General features: G+C 38.2%; 1 protein-coding gene across 5 annotated transcripts in view; it reads right to left on the bottom strand.

Moving 5' to 3' along the window:
• DCC (DCC netrin 1 receptor) overlaps positions 1-17,958 on the bottom strand; it is a 1,087,181-nt gene that overhangs the window by 613,109 nt on the left and 456,114 nt on the right. The window contains exon 1 of one of the 5 annotated variants that reach the window (XM_038525974.1): positions 15,720-16,028. The exons of the other annotated variants lie outside the window; for them this stretch is intronic. The gene's annotated coding sequence lies outside the window, so the exon portion shown is untranslated. Of the gene's footprint in view, positions 1-15,719; positions 16,029-17,958 lie in introns of those variants that run through there. 5 annotated transcript variants of the gene reach the window in all.

Consider the following 17,958-nt stretch of genomic DNA (forward strand, 5'->3'; position numbering starts at 1 on the left):
AAATCCCATTATATGTCATATTTGACTGAAAAAGATGACCAAAACTTTCCTGAAATTTCATATTCTGCCTAGAAACAAATACACACACATTTATACACGTACATGTATGCATGCGCGTGCACACGCACACAGACACACACACACACACACACACTATCTCTTCTTTTAGACCAGTGGATCTTACCTGAGGATGATTTTGCTCCCCCATGGGACACTGACAATCTCCAGACATCTCCCCACCTTGCTCCCAGTTGTGACATAGAGTGGGTGGGAGCCAAGGATGCTGCTAAATCTACCATATGGGAGGCGGCTCCACACAACCCAGAATTATCTGGCCCCAGAGTCAATAGTATTGAGGTTGATCAAGACCAATCCACATCAAGGCAAGGCATTAGTTTCAAGGGTAAATTTGCCAGATAAAACATAGAACATCCAGTTTACTTTGAGGTTCAAATAAACAATGACTGTTTAGTGTAAGTATGTCCCATGCAGTATTTAGGATGTTCTTATAGTAAAACATTATTCATTGTTTATTTGAAATTAAAATTTAACCAGACATCCTTGGTTGTAAATAATAATAATAATAAAATAATAATAATGACTCTAGTAAATTAGTAATGCAACTCTAAATAACATTTAACATGGAGAAAAGGAGTGTAGACCAGTGCCAACATGGATTAGAGAAAAGCTACTAAGAATATCAGATCAATAAACTATAGATCGCTAGGTTCATCAGGACACACACCAAGTAAGTGGCAAAAAAATGTAAGAAAGGATGAAAAGTCTTTCCTTTCACTTTAATTTGTGCTCCATCTCACCCACATGGTCTAACATATTTCAAATAAGCCAGTATGGCCTATGATCTCCTCATTCCTGGGCAGGTGTTCCAACAGAGTGAATTGATGAAAATGAGACAAATTCCTTGCTTTTAGCTTCAATTTGGAGAGAACGTCTTCAGAAGACATTGTGGTCATCTCTGACAAGGCTTAGCTGTTTCGCCTTGAAAAACTGGTAGCAATGACAAGAGAACCATGAGCCTGAAAAATAGAAGCCTCCCAAGGATTTTAAGGGCTGAGCACCACAGCACTGTTAGGGGCCTTACTACCGATTCCACATCAATCGGTGGTGGCCTTTGGCACCAGTAACAACATGAATATTTTATACTATGGCTTCCCTGACTGCGAGTTTAGTTTTTATCAACAGCTTAGATGATACTTGAGACTGCAATTCTCTTTGATACCCTACTATTATATTTTCTGCATGTGTTTCTTGGTGTTTTATGAGTACACAGAGAACATTATATTCAATGTTTGCATTTCACATCTCCGTCTGTCAGAAGAAGACAGGCGGATTGTAATGTGACCGCATTTTCTTTAGTAAAAACTAAGACGAGTTATATTCAGTGCTGTTTGGATGGTTAGGTTGAAATAATGAATTGCAGAGGACTTTTAAATGCATCGGGGGAAATTTTTATTGGTTCTACTAAAGAATAATAACAAGTAGCTTTTTTTTCTTCAGGAGAAAAGTTTCAAAATCCCAAATAAAACTTTCTGTTTTTGTTTAGAATGAAGTTTATATGTAGTAGCAATAGTAACCCATAAAGAAAAGATAATATAGATAGGATCAAAGACTGGATAAAAAATTAAACCTGAAAATTTTTGCTCAGAAGAAATTCATCATTTCCTAAGCATGGTCAGTTGGGTTTAAAAAATGACAACACAGGAACCCTGGGTGGCGCAGTGGTTTAGCACCTGCCTTTGGCCCAGGGCGTGATCCTGGAGATCCGGGATCGAATCCCACGTCGGGCTCCCGGTGCATGGAGCCTGCTTCTCCCTCTGCCTATGTCTCTGCCTCTCTCTCTCTCTGTGTGTGACTATCATAAATAAATAAAACTTAAAAAAATAAAAAAATAACAAAAAAAAATGACAACACACCAACAATTGATTATAAACTCAAAAATGATTTCACTTTTATATTTAAATATCTATATAATATGCCAATGTTGACACTAGTTAATTTTGATTATAAGGAAGTCCCTGTGACCTCTTACTTATATTGCAGTGCTAGAACTCAACTTTTCTGAAAATTTTAAATCAAGTGGGCCTTCATGATTATTTTAGACCATAAAGCAGTTCTTATTTGCCTATGATTAATAGTAACTGGCATATAAGTTAAGAAGATACAATTTGGTTCATCTTTGAATACTGATATATATATTTTTAATATTTTATTTATTTATTCATGAGACACACACACACAGAGGCAGAGACTCAGGCAGAGGGAGAAGCAGGCTCCATGCAGGGAGCCCAACGTAGGACTCGATCCCGGGTCTCCAGGATCACGCCCTGGACCAAAGGCTGCGCTAAACCACTGAGGCACCCTGAATACTGATAATCCTTAATAGTGTTTTGGGTTTTATTCTACAAGAGTGTATTTGAATCCTGATCCACTGGAAAATTGTAACCAGTTTGATTAAGTTTATGGTAAGTGTTTTAAGGGTACGCATTTATAGAGATATCTATAAGGACCCCATCTCCATCTCTCAACTGATGAAATATGAGTTTTTGTCTGACACAGAAAGAAAATACAAGTAATCCACTTATCAAGTCTGATCATGGGAACAAAAAGAAAAAGCCTGGATAAGAGAGAGGGAAATAAAAGAAAGTAATTGTAGATCAAATCCTTATAACAAACCTTCCTCTCTAAACTCTGCATGGAAAAATGCTTCATCTCACCAACTTCATTTCACTGGATTTTGAGCTGAGGGACAACCACTTATTAGCAGATATTCATATTCTACTCATGGAAAACTCACCCTTCTCTCCTTCTTCCAAACTTCTATCAATCACATCAATACCATCCATCTGGCAAGCACAAATTTACTTAAGCCGCCTACCATATTCTTAACCTTGTCATATACCCACAAGGCAGTAATGCAATTTAGAAGTACGCCATGCCCTATTCAGCCCTGTTCAGCACGTTGACTGGTCTCTTACTCCATGGTAAATCAAAGGGCTTTCATAGACATGGTATACCTTAATTTGGTAAAACATTCAACAAATGATATACACCCATGAGGTTTACGCACCCAATTAGGGCTCTGCTTTTGGCAGGGCCAGAAGGTTTTAATTCAGATTGAGTGGGGAAGTGGCTCAAATGCTGAAGGAGGAAGTCCTGGAGGGAAACTTGACTCTTGAAGACTAAGAGAATTACTTAATTGCTTCTGTTCATATTAAAATTATGTGCTTATTTGAGGATGGCTTTGGGTGGGACTCGTGGGAAAATGGAAATATTTCTGTAGGCATTTAGAACTCAGTGTGGCATTGATTCCAAGGAGCTTCACAGTATTATACAAGTAGCCAAGTAGCCTATCAACAGCATTGACACAATTTATCTCAGATAAACTGGAGATTTTCCAAAGGCCTTCTGTCCTTAGTTATTCTATAAAAGCATAATAGTTTATTGTTTATAGTTTGTATTTCTGAAAATACACTTCACTTCAGAAATACAAACTATAAAAAAAAAGTGACCAGAGGAGCCCAAACAACTAATAAAAAGTAATGGAGATTTTTTTTTTTTAAGTGTCATATAATCATGGAGCTCTTAACAACTGATCAAAGCCCTATCTCTAGGAGCAGTCACCCTATTATAACTATATATAATCGCTAGATCAGTGCATTAATATCATTTTATCTATCTTAAAAATAACTGTCAGGATGACCAAAGTCTGCCTCAGAGCTTTTTACTTAATTACATTTTGCGGACATGTTCAACTTTATCTGTCACGTCTATCACAGGCCATGAAAATCAGGAAGGACAGGGACGAGCCTCCTGTTCCTTCTGTGAAGTGATTAAATATTAGACCAATACCCAACTAGCTGTCAACAGAGGGTCAAACTCTCACATCAACCAATTTCATGATCATGGGGGCAGCCATGCCCCCACTATGGGATATTTTTAACATCTCTAAAATGTAGAAAACAATATTATTATTGCCCAAACTATCTTATGGTTTTGCCATGGTGATTAATCGGGGAAATAACATAGCAATATTCTTTAGAGAATGGAAAGGGAGGTACTTTAATTACGTGAAGTTTCCGTCTTTTGAGCTTTGGCTCTCCAAGACCCCCGACAAGCAACACAAGCAAACATTGCCGCCCCCACCCAGCATTCCAGGGGCCTCCCCTAGTGACCCTCACTCCCACTTTTTAATGTCTGGAGCCCTCCTCTGCTATGATGTACACTTCTACAGGAGCCACAAAGAAGGGCTCACTTCCTCTACCTTCGCTGTCTTCCTTTTCAGTTCGAATTCCCCTGTGGGACTGCCCTTTCCAGAAGGGTTTTCCAAGCAGCTACTAACCTCCAACCTGACTTCTAAATTGTCTGGTCTCAAGCCTCAGATAGGTCAGGTTTCAGAGGGACAAGGAACTCAACAGACCTCAAAGGACCCAAAGAAACCAAAAAAAAAGGAGCCCAGGAATCCTGGCAGAATTGCATGCCTCTTTTAAAGAATAAGTCACCTCATTAGGGGTAGGTCTGAGCACCCACAGCTACATACACCTATGCTTCTCTGTGTTTTGAGTTCGAAATGAAATCTGCTCATAAACTGAGTAATACTAGGACTACTAAAATGGCTTCTGCTCCTGAGTTTTGCCACCATCACTGTTGCAACTGCTAGTGTTGCTTATAATGGCCCATAGGTGGGACTGGCGAGCTGACATTCCTGAATTATAATTCCTATTCAAGAATTTCTTTACACCTGGGGCAAGCCATAGTCCATTCCTCCACCTGTGAAATGGGTGTGGTAACTCTGCTCCCTACAGGCCAATCTTCAGAAAGACTGGAAATGATTATTTCATACAGCAACCATCAAGCACTTCTTGAATAGACAACATATTGGTCCTTGCTATCCAGACTACATAGAGAAGAACAATGATTGTTTTGACTAGAAAATCAGAATGAGATTCCAACAATGTACATATTTGTGAAAATAAGGCAAAGTCACTTTAATTCCCCCTTTCCAGTAAGCACTTGGCATTAATTTACATATATTCTTTTAACCAAACAATAAAATGATTTTTTTCCTTTGAAAAATTCATGGCCAACATTTAGTCTAAAAAAGGAAGTTCTAATTATGAGAAGATTATTATTTTCTCATTTGCACAGATTTGGCTCATTAGAGCTGTAATCCTTTTCCTTCAGCCCACAGACTGAAAGTAACCTTTTCCTATGATTCTGAGAGCGAAATTGACTATTTTAACAAAAGTTCAAATCACTGTGACTGGAAGGCCTGACCAATGTGACCCCTAATAACAGCAGTGACCAGAGAAGAGATCATTTCTCATATTCCGTTTGAGGGTCTGCTTAGTAATTGTTCATGGAAGTTACTGGGCTTCATCTTGGTGGCCTCATAAAAATATGATTTTAAATTCGAATTATGCTATATAACATCATGGTGTCTAGCCAGCCAAATTCAAATGACATTCAGTTTATACTTCTCTAATCTCTCCAAGTGCTTCAGTGGGTCATTTATAGAATTGAGTCTTAATGGCTAGAAATTAAATTAGAAAGGAAATATGCATCATGCTTCTACTGCACTAAAATAAAAACTTTTTTTCCTAGTTAAGTGGACCATCTTTCTCTTTTGGATATTTAACAAGAAAAAAGAACTAATTTAATGGAGTGAGCTCATTAATGCTACTCTAGCCCATCCATTAGCATGTGTCTTTAGAGCAGAGATAGCAAAATGTTACTCAAACATGTCTACAGCCTGAATTTACTAAAAGCACTTCCTCACAGATTCACCCCATTAGGCATTTACTTAGTGTTTGTTTTTAGCAAAGCATCCAATCTATTTAAGAAGGAATATAAATGATATTATCCTTTTTTATCTTCTTCCCCAAGTCCATATGTAATGTTGATGGATCAGTTAAACAACAAAATACATGTGACACAGGAAAATGAAAAGAAGAGGATGTGAAGCATCTTAAATATAAAGAATGCAACCCACTGACATAAAGTCAAGATCCACACTAATAGCCTGAAGTGGAAGAACTGGTAGTGAAGTCCAAAATTTTCTTCAATTTTTACATAGTTTGTTCTATAACAGTTATTCCTAATCTGTAAATCAAGGAACTCTAGGTAAGTGTGGTGCATGCTTTATAGTCACAGAAAGGCGCCCACGAATTTATTTCAGTCATTAATATAATTTTCAAAGCACATTCAGAATTATTTTCCAAGAATGCAAAGATACTATTCTCACTAATAAAATTTTATTTATTTTTCCTAAATTCATAATAATGGTTATTGCCATTTTTTGTTTATCTTTGCTTTTTAAATGTATGGCTATTTATTAATGCCAAAAGAATAATTCTATTAACTTAAGTTTCATAAAGATCTTAAAAATATGACTTTGTAATCAAATTATATAGACATTTGTAAATACACACATACACACGCATACACACATGTATTTAAATGAACTGCTTAAGGGGGCACCTGGATGGTGCAGTCAGTTAAGCATCTGACTCTTGGTTTCAGCTCAGGTCATGATCTCAGGGTCCTGGGATCGAGTGCTGCATCAGGCTCCACGCTCAGCACAGAGTCTGCTTGAGATTCTCTCTCTCTCTCCCTCTACCCCTCCTGCTCATGTTCTATCTCTCTCTCTAAAGTAAATAAATGAAATATTTTAAAAATAAATTAACAAATGAAATCAACTCACCCTACCCCTACTCAGCCAGTCCCCACCTTCCAGGACATTCCCCCACACCTCTCCTTTTGGCTTCCCCAAGCCCGCCAAGGCCTGATCTGAGTGCTGCCACCTTGATGACATTCATCACAGCCTAGTAAGTATGAAAGCAGGTGAGAGCACAACAGCTTAAAACTGATTTTGTAACATTGCCTCCTATTTTTTTAAAGACTTCTGTGGTCTTGAGTTCAGTGGTCATAAGCATCTTAACTCATTGTTAGAGCAAGCTTCTATAGGAATTTAGACTCTAATGCCATTCTCAGTCACCATCTTCACAACCAAGTGGCCATATTATTCATATGCCCTTTTAACAACGATGCCTTACTGAGGGTTTCTGTACACTTTCTCCAATCACAATAACAACTCCACGGGGCATGGGCTATTACTTGCATTTTACAATGAGAAAACTGAGGCGTAGAGAGGTTCATGAGTCTTGGCGTTTGTCCATAGTACCAAATCCTTGGTAGAACTGGAGCTAAACCTGCCATTATTAATTCCACCGTCTATGTGTGATCTTTGTACAACATCATGGACACATCCTCACTGACAAAATAAGTCATTGAGTATCTCATTGATTAAACAACATTTTAAAATTGTATAAACTTATACACATACGTAGGACACCATTCTGCTTACTATTACATCTGGAATGTAGAAATTATAGGGAGGGAAGAAGTAATGGCAAAAAAGATCTACTCTTTTAGGCTAAGTCTTGATCCTCATTCAAATCAAATTATTGGAACTGCCGTACTTTGTCGGGGATGGTCTAAGTGAAGATGAAAAGTTGGGATAAGGAGGGAAGATAAATCGAACCTGAAAATGGCCTAGGGAGAGAGATCAGGGAGCAGGAGAGCACTGGCGGCTGGAAGAGTTGAGAGCAGAAGCGGACAGCTGTGCTGCTTCGCAGAGAAGAGCTGCACGCAGAGTGCAAAGGGAAACCCACACACAGCCTGGAGCACGACCCTCCACGGTTTGCCTGATTTCAAGGGGGTGGACCGCATCCTTGTGCAAACTACTTCTTCATTCCGTTGTCAGCATGAGTTGGGGGGCTGCCTGGACTGCAGGTCTGACCGGGGAAGTCATTTCTGGCAGTTTCACTTAAGAAACCCAGGTCATGGCTCTCATTCCTGTGGGGGCCAATTATCTCTGCTCTGACAAACAGAAGCACGGCCACTCTTGGGAGGCCTCTCAAAGGCATACCCATTGTTAATGAGTCAGTGGAAACACCTTTGGATATGAAGACACCAAAGATTCCTTTTCTAGAGTTACACATAGCCCCAAACCCTGCTGGTGGCCTTTATGTGATAGATAACTAATAAACAGCTTCGATAAAAGCGAGTGTTTTGGGTGTGATTCTGTGTTCTCGAGCTGATACTCAGTTAAAAAATGAAAAGAATCAGTAGCTGCCGGCAGCATGTCTACCGTGCATGTGAGCCTAGCAAGTAAATCAACTGCTTTAGATGTCAGATGTCTAGTTAATGATTAAGTAATAGCACTTGACTCTAATTCTACTTGCTTTCAATTTTTTATTTATTTTTTACTCCAAGAGTTGAACATGGGAAGAGAATTCTGTGAAATCTTAACGGTGGATTAGGATAGGTTTAGCCTTGATTTTAATTTTTAATAAGGCTGAGAGATGTTAATCCTGTACCCTCATCTTCTCCATTCTATCCCATAGACACACCCATCCAACCATCATACCAATCGCCCCAAGAATTTCAGACGTATTTCAGAAACTGTCTCAGTTCACTGGATACAGATTTATGAGCACTGAATAAACGAGCAGTTATAATTTGTCCTCATGATGCAAAACAGGATCAAAAGAAGTCAAATCAGCCTGTATATTTAGAGTATTAACCGTACTTCTCACCGGGATGTGAAATTAGAGGCATTGAGCCTATACAACAGCTTCACATCTACTTACGAAATCTATTAAAATTCCTTCTGCCACAGAGCCTAACGTTCAGCATTTTTACTTTACAGCCGAGAAATCCAGTCAACTGAGGTCAAGGAAGGCTATTTGCCCATAACTGGACAGCTAATGATTTGTGTATTGGGAACCAAGATCCTGGCTGCTAGGGCTTTGAGTTTTTACTATAACTCTTGCCTTTGCTCATTTGCAAGAAAAAACCCTAAAGATGGGACTCCTGCCCCCGAGTTCATCAGGCAGCTCGCTTCTGTGTGTCTCTCGCTTGCTCATAAGCCGCAATATCCAGATATGATCGGTTTTGCGTGTTGACCCATCCTTTCCCTGCCTGCTCACAAGACCTGTGGCCTTGGCCCCTCATCCAGGAGCAGTGAGAGCCTGGCATATTAGGATATTAGGATCTCTGCTTCTAGGCTCCGTTAATCATGCCATTTGCTACCGTTTCCTGTGTTGATCAGCTAAGTTTCTGAAGGAAAACAAAGTCCTGAGGAATAGTGATAGCATCACTCCCACTTTTCCAACCTCTTGTCTATTGTAGATTACGTTCATCTGTTTGGCTTTCCTGTCGAAATCTGGACATCTGGTTTCCATGCTGGCTACATACCTAGAAGTTATACTCTTTCATAAAACAGTTACAGAATTTACTACAGTTTTTTAAAATTTTCTTTTAAAGATTGTGTTTACTTATCTATGAGAGACACAGAGAGAGGCAGAGACACAGGCAGAGGGAGAAGCAGGCTCCATGCAGGGAGCCTGGTGAGGGACTGGATCCCAGGACCCCGGGGTCATGACCCGAGCTGAAGGCAGATGCTCAACCACGGAGTCACCAGGTGCCCCCACTATAGTTCAGGATGAAAAGTTTCACAGGACAGTATTTGGCATGTAGTAAGTAGTCAGAAATTAATGCTGCTTGATTCCAATTGCTGACGATTTTGAGACCTGAGACTCAGATGAATTTCTTTGGCTCATTCATTCACTTATTCATTTGAAATGCTTAGAGAGGATGGAGTCTGTGCTCAGCACTCTGCTAGGCCCTGAGTTTCTGAATCTGATCATCGGCCGCCTGGTCTGCAAGAGTAACATGAGATTCCCAAACTACTAGGTATACCAGCAGTAGCCCTGGTCCTGCTCAGCTCTGGGAGTCTCCTCCCTGTGGATTTTGTCTCTATTTTTGCCTGTTCCCAAACTCCTTGACATTATGTCATGATGCCTCAATGCCTCAGCCTTGCCATTTGATCTTAGGAGAGAAATTGAAAAACTGACATGAAATCAGCTTGACAGCTTGCACATGAGGACTGCAAAGAATGGAAACTTCAGGGAAGAAACAAATGGAGTATTTCAAGAGGTTGAATTTTTAACTATAGAAAAACCATCACTGTGTCCTGACTCATTTTATAATCGCTTATAAAATGAGATAATAAATATACAAATATACAGTAAGTATTCAATAAATGCTCACTTTTCAATAATAGCAACTAATACCCCTCATAAGTGATATCTAAGTATACCTATACCTATTGCTTACATGAGTTTCAGGGAAAGAACAAAAACTTAAAGATGTTAAAGAGGTAGCCATCTACATATTGAAACTGTATAAAAAATACAAGCTTGATGCCTTTTGAATTATTTGTTTAAAATGAAGTTATATGTACCTCAAGGGTCTATTTAGCATTAGTGGACCAACTGAGTTCCTTGTATTATCAACATCCACATAAATAAAGAAAATATGTTCACTTTGTACCGATTTGCCTGTTTTCATAGAACATTGGAAAATCACCCTATGTAAAGTATACTAGGTGCCCAGAGATTTTGTTTTGCTTTGTTTTTGTTTTGAGGCGAAATCTTGTTATTCTTGACTTGCGAGGAAATGGAATTAAAAAAAAAAAAAAAAGAAAGAGAGAGAGAGAGAAAAGATAAATAGCAATCATCTCATTATTTTTAAGGCCTACCTTTAAAAATCAATATATAAAAGTAAAAATTACTGCTAGAAAGGTACTTTAAAGGAATATGATTATAATAAAGTACTACTGATACTGAATATAAAAATATAATAATTTTGATTTCTTTTCTTGTTATGCATCTAAGCCAAGAGAGTTTTGACATTAATTTTTATACATTAGTCTTTTTTTTTCTTGAGATAGAATACCAATATCTCGCTAATGTGTATTTCAGTGATACCATGACTGCTGTTGATATATAAAAACATAAAATCAATTAGTAATTTTGACTATAATGGCCAAAGAAGGATGTATGTTTGTGTGGTATGAATAGTTTACAGTAAAAACAACTATATTCCATGTTCCAACTCCTCCACCCACAGTTAGCTACCTGTAACATAGAAGACCGTCACCTGGTAGCTGGTTAAAATCTATTTGTAAGGGATGCCTGAGTGGCTCAGTGGTTGAGCGTCTGCCTTCAGCTAAGGGCATAATTCTGGGGTCCTGATCGAGTCCTGATGGAGTCCTGATAGAGTCCTGGATCAATCCCTGTATCGGGTTCCCGCAGGGAGCCTGCTTCTCCCTCTGCCTGTGTCTCTGCCTCTCTCTCTGGGTCTCTCATGAATACATAAATTAAATCTTTAAAACAAAAACAAAACACCTATTTTTAAGATTATAATTGTAGTAAAATAGGTTGTTTAAACAATACTTTCATTATCATTGTCCGTTGTTTATTGTCTACATTTCTTTCACTCCAGTAGTTGAATAAGTCCTAGCACAGACTAGATGCTCAATAAGTATATGTTGAATGGATGAATGTTGAACTTCAGCTGTTATCCCAACAATGTCCATTCATATTCAATTGACTTTCAGCATATTAGACTTGACATTGTCCATTCTCAGTTTCCCTCAATTCAATTTGCTATCTGTTTGGAAAAGAGGAACAGGCTAGGAGCATTTAGGAAATTTCTGTTTATAGCAAAGTATAAGTAGAACGACCCAAAGTGAAAGCATAACACACACAAACACACACACATACACACACATAACTTTATGACTAGAGTTTTAACCAAATAATTTTCTGTATGGATTACAGATTCCGTATGAAATGAAAGGAATGATTGAGATAGTGTCTGATTGGAGTGTTTATGGCGTGCATCAGTCACTGCCCCACAAAAGTCACTGGGCTGCTTAGAACTCTATGGCCCTGGAAATTCTCCTTTATATAAAACCCGATGTGCTCACTTCAGCAGCACATATACTAAGATATAAAACATGATAATTTCTGGACTGAGTTTTAAATATTTTAAGAAAATATGTACAGTATTTAAAGACTTCACTAAAATTGTATAAACCTCAAGGGTAATCTATGAGGAAGATATATAAAAATGGGGAAAATACAGCAACATGGTCTTAAAAGGGCTAGATATATTCCAAATTCCAAATTCCAAATTCCATTCTTAAGCCACTGTGATAGACACAGGGAGGAGCAGCCACTTCACTTCGAGTAAAAAGACAGTATATACTTCGAACTGATAGATCATAAATATACTACTAGTTGTAACCATCTACCTGTGGACTTTCCCTCAGCAGTTTTGAAATAATGAGAATTAAAAATCCTGCTTAATTCCTTGTTCATTCACTACTAGAAACATAAAAAATCAAAAAGAGAGAAAGAATATTGAACCTATGACACACTATGATGATGTTAATGTAGAAAAAATTAAAAGGCAAATTAAAGACATTTGACAGTCATTAAATGTATCTGATTAAAATTGGTTAAACAGCCATCTGGATTTAGAATGTGTTCAATAAACACCAAATGAAACATTACCTTAGAAATTGAACATTTTCTAACTTGGGGAAAACTACAGGACTCAAAGTTTATACAAAATATGACTTAAATCATACTTTCTGAACAACCTTTATTCAAGTTCTTTTGTCAAAATGATCATAACAAAGTGTGTATGAGTGAAGGCAAGGCTCCAGTTCGAGAATGGGCAGAGGAAGTGTGTTCTAAGGGATGGTTGGAAATTTTTTTTTTCAAGAAAGCACGATTAATCCTTTTCTATTCAAGATGCCAAACGATGTCCACTGCACATCCTAGCCATATGCTCATTAGAGCAAACAAGAAGTCACAATTGAGAAGTAGATAAAGCAGGACTTTACAGGCAGAGCCAATAATGGATTGTCCCCTCTCCAACACGATCAACCAACGGGACAGCATGTTTAACAACCAGCTCTAATAAACCGGTTAAAAATATGGCTAGAAGAAGGCAGGGTAAGACTTTAACGCCTATTTTTGAGAAATGTTTCTGAAAAGTTAGAGCTAATTGCTGAACTAATTACACTTCTCTTGAATTTCTTATACACAAATGATGTGCTTCCAGATTAATTAACTTTACTTCCGAAGAACTGGGAGTGATTCCAAATTTTGACTGTCTGATTACTCCACTTCCATGGAAAATATTCCTTAAAGCTCTGCCCTTGGGCACATGATGTTCGAGGTATTTCACAGGGTAAAAGTAAAAATGCAGAAATAATTCTCTGACTTAGCAGCTCATCTTCCATACTACAGAATACAGAAAAAAAAAAAAGAATTATTTCGGCCATCCAGAATTGATATGAAGATTCAAAAACCAACAAACTCCAACAACTATCAAAATCTGTAATTTCTAGTTCTGTTTGCTTCCAATTCTATTTTATCCAAGAGCAATAATGTTCTCTCATGACCTGGGTGCTGTATTGTTTTAAAAGACTTTATTCCTGGGTTTGTACATTTTTTTTCTTTTTTACCTCCCCAATCACATTGAAAAGTCCATGTGGTCTCTCTGCTAAACCCTCTAAATGTGAATACTGAAATCAAAAGTTCATTTCACTGCCTGGTACATAAGAAATCTATATCCTTTTGGCTCCTTCTTCTGTTACAAAATTCTGCGTTAGATTTCCTGCCCTTAAAAAAATGGAAAAACATTCTAATAAGTAATCAAGTTATAAAAGCTAGTTTTTATGAGTTTTGCTGCTTGGGGGCATATTTTGCTGCCAAAGATGCTTTATTAAAAAAAAAAAAAAAGTCTTGAGATTCTGTTTTGGGAGCAAGTACAAAAGATGCTACAATGCCTATGAATTTTTGAGCCTCTGTCTTTCCAACACTCTCCATGCCCTATACCAAGTTCACAGTTACTAGATTTAATTTCAGCTGCTCAGCTAAGGGCACTATTCCCTTTCTTGATTATAAGAAAAGTTTTCCTTGCAGAGTTAGAAGAAAAAAAAAAAAAAAAGGCCAGTTGTATCCACTGTTGGTGGGTTTTCTAAAAATGGGACCAGCGGGGAATCAATCTTTGTTTTAAGCAGAAGAGACACTCTAGCTTATTTTCAAGAGGAAAGAGAAACACATAATTAACTAGGGCAGGCCTGACCTAGGGCAGATGGCAATAGCAGCCCAGTGGAGAGCATACTGTCTTAGAAAAAGATTCCTGCTGGGCCATATCAACCCAAAGAATTAGGAGGGAAAGCTTTCTCAAAAACTGTATGAGTTTAAACTATCTTAATTTGTCTAAAAACATCCTGGAAAACACACACACACACATGCAGTGCATTGGAACTGATTGCAAAATACAAATAAAATTCAGCAGCAGGAAGAAAATGCTATAATTCTGTGATTCCATAATAACAGCAAATATTTTTGACAGTCTAGAAGGGCCAGAATTATGATAATTTTTTTATTATTTTAAAAAATATTTTATTTATTCATGAGGCAGAGAGAGAGAGGCAGAGACACAGGCAGAGGGAGAAGCAGGCTCCATACAGGGAGCCTGATGTGGGACTCGATCCCAGGACTCCAGGATCATGGCCCGGGCTGAAGGTGGTGCTAAACTGCTGAACCACCCCAGGTGTCCCAGCTAAATTTTTTAAAGTGTTTTTCAATTCCATGTTTGCAACATCTCTGAGGTACATAGTATCATTGCTCCCCTTTAAAAATAATTTTAAAAAATATCATAAGGAAGTTGTAGGATGTGCCTGACATTGTAAGTTGCTGCACACATTATTTGAGTGTGAATATAAAGCAAGAAAATGGGACCGAATTGAAAGTCCAAAAATCACTTAACATATATGGGAAAATATGTGTAATTTCAAAACATTAGGAAAAGAGGGATAATTACATCAATGTTCTTGGGACAAGTGGGTAGCCATCTGGAAAAATATTCATAAAGTCAGAGCCTGACCACAACTAATTAAGCAGGATAAATCTAATGGATAAAAGATATAAATGCAATTGTAAATAAATACATTAAGCAACTATTAGAATAAACCAAGAATTCTTGTAAAACCTTGGAATGGAGAAGGCCATTCCAATATCACACAAAATTCTGAAGCCATTAAAGACAATATTTATAAATCAAATTAAATAAGAAATTTTAAAATTTAAGAACTGTTCACCAATAAATAAATAAATAAATAAATAAATAAATAAATAAATAAATAAACTGTTCACCATAAATTAACTGCTTTACCATGTCCAGGTAAATTATGGGACAGGGTAATCAGCAGGCACTAATTAGTGTTAATTCTTACAACTAGATTCAAAATATCAAGACTGGAGGAATCTTGGAAATCACTGCCTCTTATTCATGTTCTATGGACGAAAAAATGTGGCAAGTGACCTGCTCAAAGTTACAGACCTAATTAACACTTGCATCATTCAAGGGAGGTATTTCTGCTGTTACAACACTGCCTCACGCTAGCAAAGCAAAGCAGAAGAAAGAATTTTGCAGTTGGGGTAATAAACTTTGATCTACTGGTCAAATCAGGGAAAGAATATTAATAACAGCATGTTTCAGTTTTTTTTTCTACAAGCCAGATCATTGTAGTTACTTTATATACATCAACCTATTAAATAAAGTGCTGCCATTATAATCCCATGAGGAGACAAAGTCCATTTATTCAAGGTCACAGCTTTACATGGTGGGTAACCAGGTTCCAAATTCAAGCAGTTTTATTTCCCCCTCACCTGATCTTGTTAATACTCTCTTCTCAAATATTAAAATCATAGATAAATTAATATTAGGTTCATCGCTGGGAACTACACCTGTTCCCCGCAACATACCTTTAGCTCAACATTTTTACACTTGCTTGAAGAATCTGCCCAAAATGGGGGGAGCAGGGAGTGACACAAAAATGAACTGATGATAGCATCTTTACACAGTCACAAAACTGTCCTTTAGTGAGTAATCTGATGCCAAGTTTGACAGCTTTATAATTTCCATCTGAAAAAGCTAAATTTCATGCATCATTATGGCTATGCCTTTTGCTAAAATACTGAAATATCACTGTTCTGATAATCAAATGGTTTCTCGTCAGAGCCCTCAAGTGTTGTGATGGCCACACACCCTAGTCCCTCCATGGATCATCTCAATATACAGAAACCAAGAGGTCAAGGACGTGTGAGCAGGGAGGTTCCAGATTCTACTCCAGCAACATAGTTGACGTTGGCTCTGATTGGTCAGTGCTTGTGCTTTACAGAATGTCAAACATGCGACCGTTTTCTTATGTAAGTTCAAAGATAAGTCTAAAATATAGACATCAACGCAGGAAGAGGATGGCAAGGTAGCAAAATTTTCCAACCAAATCTAAAATGAGAACATAAAACATTTCTGGATGTATGTTACAGGAAGGATTTCATGTACAAAAATGGGCGGAAAGAAAAAAAAAAGGACAAAAACAGATTCCAGAGTGAAAGCGCATCTCAGTAGAAAGTGTCTTGTTTAAAAAATTATTAAATTTTTAATAAATGTTTTAAAAAATTATTAAAATGGATACATTAAAATAATAATAAATAAATAGATAAAAATAAAAATAAATAAATAAATAAAATAAAACGGATACATTTTACTCGTAATGTCATGGCTCCACAACATGCCACTCAATCCCTCCAGAGATCAGACAAGCCAACTCTGAACTGCATGGTAGGTCAGAATCCCTTAGGACTGTCCCTGCATCCGTACCCTCTGGTGGGTCTATGTGCCTACTCCCAAATGAGCCATCCACTAGCTGCACACATCTCGGAGTGATCCACTTTTTGCATTGATCTTCTGCAGAGAGCTCCATCACATACACTTTCTTTTCTTTTCTTTTTTTTTTCTTTTAATATTTTACTGATTTATTTGAGAGAGGGAGAGCGTGAGACAGAGAGAGCACCATCAAGGGTGGGGCAGGGGGGGAAAGAAAGGCAAATGCCCCGCTAAGCAGGGAGCCCAACTCGGGGCTCAATCCCAGGACCCTGAGATCATGACCTGAACCAAAATCAGATGCTTAACCAACTGAACCACCCAGGCGTCCCCCCACACACTTTCGATCACAGTGACTGTTGAATTCTCATTGAAGTCCCCCACTCCATCACCACTTATTCCGGTTGCAGTTCAGCCATCTGCATCGTCCTACATCTAGCTTTCCACAAGAGACAATTAGACCAAGTGTACCAACTCCTGAAGCACCCAACCTCTGCAAGAGAGACAAAAAGAAGCATCTACCAACATATGTGTGGGGGGGAGATGGGGAGAATTAAAGCCTAATTCCTTGAAGCCCAGAGCCTCTTCATTAAACATTTCCCCCTGCATAGCACTATAGTCCATTAAGAAATCTAGCGGTACCTTTTCTTCAATGCATGCTTCCTCAGAGAAGTGAACCACGTGGAGGATCTTATTACCTGCTGGAAACTAATCAACTTCCTAAAAAGGATGACTGAAATCAATGCCATTACTTATGCCATTTGCCATTGCTTCCATTGAAGGGGCAATTTTGTTGGGTCTGTACTATGCCCTCTGATGGAAAACTAGCATTCTACATGGAACCTGAGTATTTTAACTAATCTCCCTGTTTTCGAGAAGTCGTGCTTTACCTGATCCTGGAGTCAGGTTTGCAGCCTCTTAAGTGTTTACTGCAGAGTTTCGCAGGGTCTTTTTTCCTGGGGGATCGGGGATGGACTCCCGTTGGGATCACAATATAATTTCGGGTGAGGGGCTGGGCATTGCTGCATTTGGTCATTGCTGCTTTGTATTAAGATGGTTTCCTCTGTCCTGTCAAGGAGAATTGCTGGGATCATCCATAGGTGATTGCTGCCTTTTACTATGGTTCATTTTATAGAAGTGTCAATATACACCTCTCTTTTTCAATTTCAGAGTTCCTACAGGTCAGAGGGAAGGGTTTGATGAGGAAATGCAAGCTGACTGGGCAGCTTAGTGTTCTTTGAGATGTATTGCCTTTTCCTGGTAGCACATGAGAACCATTGTTGGAAATGGCTCCCAGTACTTTCCTAGGGTCTGCTTTCAAGCTTATTCCTGTGTCCT

The sequence above is a fragment of the Canis lupus genome, chromosome 1 (genome assembly GCF_011100685.1).
Source record: "Canis lupus familiaris isolate Mischka breed German Shepherd chromosome 1, alternate assembly UU_Cfam_GSD_1.0, whole genome shotgun sequence".
NCBI lineage: Eukaryota > Metazoa > Chordata > Mammalia > Carnivora > Canidae > Canis > Canis lupus.